Consider the following 6561-nt stretch of genomic DNA (forward strand, 5'->3'; position numbering starts at 1 on the left):
CTCTGGAAGATCGCCACAGTTATTGATACATGACTTTATGTCTCTGTAACCATTTGCCTCCATGAGTTATAAGCACATAAGCAGACCCTTCAGCCCATCTAGTCTATGTTGAACTGTTATTCTGCCTAATCCATTGACTCACACCTGGACCATAATTTCTATACCCATACTATCTATGTATGTACTTACCCAAACTTCTCTTAATTGTTACAATTAATCCTGCATTGATCACCTCCACTGGCAGCCCATTCCACACTCACAACCCCCTCCGAGTCAAGCAGCTCCCTTGAATATTGCATCTTTCACCCCAAACTGATGACCTTTAGTTGTAACTGAAAATGAGTAATATCTCAAAGACATAGGGTCTTTAATATTTGCAAACTGAGCTCCAAATGTACAAAGAGTACAAATGTACTCATACCTGAAGTAGTTAACTGAGGTGCCTAAAATCTCAAGGGGCCCAGAGGAGGTAATTCCGAATGTCCAATGGGCAGCACAGAGGTGCAGCTAATAGAGGTGATACCTCCCCACCTGGGGAATGCAGGTTGAATCCCAACCTCTGGTGCTGTCTGTGTGGAATTTGCAGCTTCTCTCTGTGGCCATACGGACTCCCCCTGGGTGCTAGAGTTACCTTCCACATCCCAAAGGTGCACAGGCTGGCTGGTCAATTGGCCACTGCGAATTGCCCCTATGTGTGTGGGTAAGGGATGGAGTCTGAGAGAATTGATAGGAATGTTGGGAGAATTAGTGCAAGGGGGTGCTTGATGGCCAGTGTAGCCAGGGTGCCAAAGGACCTGGGCTATTCTTGATGACTTGTTTTCTTTTTCTCAAAATATGGTGGGCTTGTTGCCTGGGTACAAAGTGGAAGGACGGGAAGAAAGGAAAGGAGGTTTGGAACTCACTGCCTAGAAGAATGGAAATGGACAAGCTTGCATCACAGTTAAAGATGCCCTACCAAGACGCCCATCTTTGTTGGTCCCATTTTCCTGCATTAGACTTGTATCCTGCTAAAGCTTTCCTATCCTTGTACCTGTCCAGTAGTCTTTTAATTGTTGTTAATGTACCTGCCTCAACAACTTCCTCTGGCAGCTCGTTCCAAGTACTGACCACCCTCTGAGTGTAAAGGTTGCCCCTCAACTTAATCTCTCAACTTAAACTTATGCCCTTTAGTTCTTGATTCTCCAACCCTGGGGAAAAGACTGAACACATTATTCATAACTATTTATACACGTCTATAAAATCACCCCCTTATTCTCCTAGGTCGAAGCTGCTCAAACATTTTCCATAACTCAGTCCCTCAAGTGCCAGTAACATCCTTGTAAATGTCCTTTGCACTCCCAGGATCCCGGGAACGAAAGAGTGAATGTATGAGGACTGTTTGATGGCTCTGGGCCTGTATTTTCTGGAGTTTAAAAGAATGAGGGTCCTACATAGCCCTCCATTTATCTTCTATCATCTATGTGCTTATCTACGTGTCTTATATGTCACTAATATATCTGCCTCTACTACCACTCCAGGGCATCCATGCACTTGCCACTCTGTGTAAAGAAGCTACCTCTGACATCCCCCCTATACCTTCCTCCAATCACCTTAAAAGTTATGCTCCCTTGTATTATTCATTTCATCCCTAGGAATAAGTCTTCAGCTGTGCCCTTGTTCTATGCTTCTTAACATCTTGTACACCTGTATCAAGTCACCACTCATCCTCCTTGACCTCGCTCAGCCTATCCTCATAAAACATACTCTCTAATCCAGGCAGCATTCTGGTAAATCTGCTCTGCACCCTGTCTAAATTTTCTACATCCTTCTTTTAATGAGGCGACCAGGACTGAGGACAGAACTCCAAGTATGGTCTAACCAAGGTTGTACAGAGCTGCAATATTTTCCTGGAAAGGCAAAGGGTTATAAATTTCTGATTCTAGCATCGAATGAGCCAACACAACATGGCAATTCTCTGTTTATTCCTTTTGATGTTTGAACTGTGACAGATGGTTGTATTTTAATGTATCTGTAATTTTGTAAAAATAGTTGTTGCATGTTAACACACTCCTTGTGCAATCCTTCCATGCTGCACATCAGTATGAAGAGGAATTGGAGTTTTGGATGATAAAAGCAAGCAAAAAGCATTCCTAAAACATTCACTTGTAAATATATTTTTGTTTTGTTTCATCAATAGATCATGCTAGTTATGAGAGGTGATTGATAAGTTTGTGGCCTAAGGTAGAAGGAGTCAATTTTAGAAAACCTAGCACATTTATTTTTCAACATAGTCCCATCCTACATGTACACACTTAGTCCACTGGTTATGGAGCATACGGATCTTGGACCTCCAGAAAGTGTCCACAGCAGGGGTGATTGATAAGTTTGTGGCTAAGGTAGAAGGAGGTGAGTTATACAGCTCTTGTTACATGCGCATGCAGTTCAACTCTGAGTTATTATGCAGAAAGTTTGAAGTTAGTAACTCATCAGGGGTGATTGATAAGTTTGTGGCCTAAGGTAGAAGGAGATGAGTTATTAAGTCATTCCCATCGACCCCAGATTCTATGCCTCAACTCTACATGAGGGGCAATTTATGACAACATTTAACTAACCGACCTGCATATCTTTGGCAAGGGGAAGGAGCCAGAGGATTCAGAGAAAACTCCCATGGCCATAAGTGAAAATTCCACAGAGGAAGCAATGGAGACTGGGCTCAACCCCAGGTTACTGAGATTGCAGGACAGTAGCTCGATGAGCTGTGACCAACCAAGTATCAGAATCAGGTTTAATATGTTATAAGGTGTGCTGGCTTGCAACAGCAGTACACTGCAATACATAATAAAAATAACTATAAATATATATACATATGTAGAAATTAAGTTAAATAAGTAATGCAAAAAGAGAGCAAGAAAGGAAGAACAAAATAGTGACGTAGTGTCTGTGAGATAATAGTCCATTCAGAAATCTGATGGTGACTGGGATGAAACTGTTTCTAAAACGTTGTGTGTGTGTCTTCAGGCTCCTGTAACTCCTCCCTGATGAAACGATGCAAAGGGGGCATGACCTGGGTGAAGGGAGTCCTTAATGATGGATGCCACCTTTTTGAGGCATTGCCTTTAGAAGATGTTCTTGATGCTGGGGAGGCCAGTGCCCATTGTGGAGCTGGCTGAGTTTGCAACTTCATGCAGTTTTTACCAATCCTGTCTGGTGGACGCTCCATATGAGATGATGATGCAGTCAGAATTCTCTCCGTGGTACATCTGTAGAAATTTGCAAGTCTTTCATGTCATACCAAGTCTTCTCTTACCCTGAAGAAATATAGCAGCTGTCATGCTTTCTTTGTAATGGCGCAGGACAGACCTTCAGAGAATCTGACACCCAACAACTTGAAACTGCCCAATCTTTCCACTGAGATCCCTCAGTGAGGACTGAGTTCTCTCGACTTCTTCCTCCTGAAGTCCACAGTCAATTCCATGATCTCGCTGATATTGAGTGCAAAGTTGTCATTGTGACACCACACAACCAGCTGATCTACCTTACTCCTGTATGCCTTCTTGTCACCATCTGAAATTCTGCTAACAATTGTTGTGTCATCGGCAAATTTATAGATGACGCTTGAACGGTACCTAGGCACATGGTCATGGGAGTAGAGAGAGTAGAGCAGTGGGTAAAGCATGCATTCTGAAAGTACACCAGTGTTGATTGTCAGCGAGGATGAGATGCTTCTTCCGATCTGCACTGATTGTAGTCTCCTGGTGAGGAAGTCAAGGAACCATTTGCAGACGGAGGTACAGGAGCATAGGTTTTGGAGCTTGTTGATAGGACTGAGGGTAAGATGGTGTTGAACGCTGAGTTCTAATCAATAAAGCGCAGCCTGACATAGGTGTCCAGGTAATTCAAGGCCTTAAGGTCTATGGAGCAGCCTCCAGAAATGCAAGCCAACTTAACAGGTTTGCTCTTGGTTCTAAAACCACTTACTGGAGATTGCAACAAAGGGCTGCATCACCTCCTTTGTACATATGAATAAAATATAAGTAACAGACATCTACTCACTGTTTAAAAGAAGCAGAATTAGACCAGCTTTTAACATTTCATCCAACAAGTGACAGAGTGTATCATGAATCATTCAGACTGGAGTTTGAGCCCTAGTGTTCAGGGTCCCGTCATTAGGGAGTCCAGTGTTTGAGGCCTAGTGTACAGTAACCGATCTGTGCTGGGATCGATGCCGAGGATTGAGGCCCAAGGGTCAAATTGGAGGCCTGGATGTCGGGCCCATTGGTCAAAGTCAAGTCTATAAAGCTCTGTGAGTCAGCAGGGGACATCAAAGCCGAGCGCCTGTAAGACTGAGTCTGTGTCCGCTGGAGGCTGGGGGCCTCTCCAGGGTTTAAAGGATTGCATATATATGTGTGTGGAAGAGAGGAATGGGCTTGTTTTTGTTGTTGTTTTGTTGCTTGTTATGTTTGTGTTGTTCTGCCGAGCATTGTGGGCATACTATATGTTGGCATTGGAATGTGTGATGACATTTGCAAGTCAACCCCAGCACCATGCTCCCAGGTGTGTTGATTATTAAGGCAAATGATGACTTTCATTGTATATTTCAATACAAATGTGATGATAAACTTGAACCTTGAGTGTATTTCCTCTAAAATCAAGAAAAGGAAATTTCAATTAATGGAACAATTTCAAAAGTGAGTTTGGGGGTATCTTTGCTCTTTTTAGAAATAACAAATAACCACAGATACTGGAAAACTAAAATAAAAACTGAAAGGCTAGAAGCACTCAGCAGGGCAGGAGAGTTGATGTTTCAGGTCAGTGACTTTTCATCCGAGTTCATAAGCAACTTCTGATGAGTTATCTTGATCAGAACATCTGATGAAAGGTCAGCTTCCTCAAACATTGTCTGTTTCTCTGTCCATGGATGCAGATAGACTGCTGTGTGTTTCCTGCTTTGTTTTTATTTTCGATAGTTAATGTCTGTTTCTGATAATGTAATATTTTTACATTGATAGCAGAACTCCTGTTGCAATAAATGCTTTGGTGTGTTAGAATAAAAAAAAAGACAAGTTCACTTATGTTACTGATAGCTTTGAGCTTCTCTCTCTAATACAAGTTAACTATGAACTCAAGAGATTCTGCAGATGCTGGAAATGTTGAGCATCACACACAAAATGCTGGAGGAACTCATCAGGTTGGGCAGCACCCGCGGAGGGAAGTACACAGTCAAGGTTTCAGCTGAGGCTCTCTGTCAGGACACCATTTAAACATCGCTGATTGTCAGATGGTGAATTCACTTGCATTCAATTCAGGTCACCCTGTTACAGGAAAAATGTGAAGGCTTTGGAGAGGGTGCAGAAAGGGTTCATCAGGATTAGAGAACATGCACTATGAGGAGAGGGTGGAGAAACCTGGGTTGTTCTCTTCGGATCAACAGAGGCTGAGAGGAGACCCAGAAGTTTATAAAATTATGAGAGTCATACATTGAGTGAACAGACAATATCTTTTTACCAGTATTTAATACAAGAAGACAAGCATTCAAGGTGAGAGGAGGTGTTCAAGACAAGACTTTTTATGCACAAAGTCGTGGGTGTCTGGAATGCACTGCCAGGGGTGGTGGTGGACCCAAATATAAAGGAGGCATAAATATGCAGAGAAAGAAGGGATTCATTTAGTTAGGCTTTAATGAATATTTTAATTAGTTCGACACAACATCGTGGGCCAAGGAGCCCATTCCTGTTCTATGTTTTATGTCAAGTGCATTTCATTAGTGAAATGATTGGAGAATCGAGAGCAGGAGCACTCTGTTCAATATGAGCTCTCAGACTTACCTAGGGGTGTATGGGGTGTCCAGGGAGGGGTAGCACCTCTGGTGGGGGGGGCCTGCTATGCCCTTTTCAGGACAGCTTGTCCACCTTTGGTCCCCACCTGGTGCTTAGCTCTCACCCATGGCTCCAAGTAGCTGTAGCACGTGCAGCGGCCACACCTCAGTAAACCGTCTCGGCAGACAGGCCAAACCAGGTGAGGGTAGCAGATGGGTCTTTGACCCTCGGTGAGGTAGCGGATCTGTCTGTCCCAGTGTGTGAAGTCTGGCCCTGGCAGATTGAGCGGAGGAGACCGATTAATGGTCCAACAGTCAAGAAGACGGCCAGCAGGCATTTGTGGAGCGCTAAGAGCACAACAAGACATGTAGACATCCTGGTCATCCACTGTCACAGCTGGTGATCTCTTTAAACTCACCCGGCAGAAGACAAAGGCTGTAACCTGCCAAGTACATGATTTCCCAATATGTCAGAGCAGTGTGGATGGAAATCATCTGCCAAATGGAAATTCCAGATGTGACCTATGACCTAATCTTGGAGAAAACTCTACAATGCATACAATTCAGTTAGCATGAAAATTGGCCCTTCAGCACACTTGGTTCATACTATCCGAGATGTAGCTCTGAGCTAACCTGTGCTTGGTCCATGTCCCTCTAAACGTTCCTATCCATGCACCTTCCTGAATATCATAAACATTGTACTTGTACCCACCTCTGCAGCTTCCTCTGACAGTTTGTTCTTACTCCAGAAACCCTGAGGGAATTTG

Source organism: Hypanus sabinus, chromosome 16 (assembly GCF_030144855.1).
Source record: "Hypanus sabinus isolate sHypSab1 chromosome 16, sHypSab1.hap1, whole genome shotgun sequence".
Taxonomy (NCBI): Eukaryota; Metazoa; Chordata; class Chondrichthyes; order Myliobatiformes; family Dasyatidae; genus Hypanus; species Hypanus sabinus.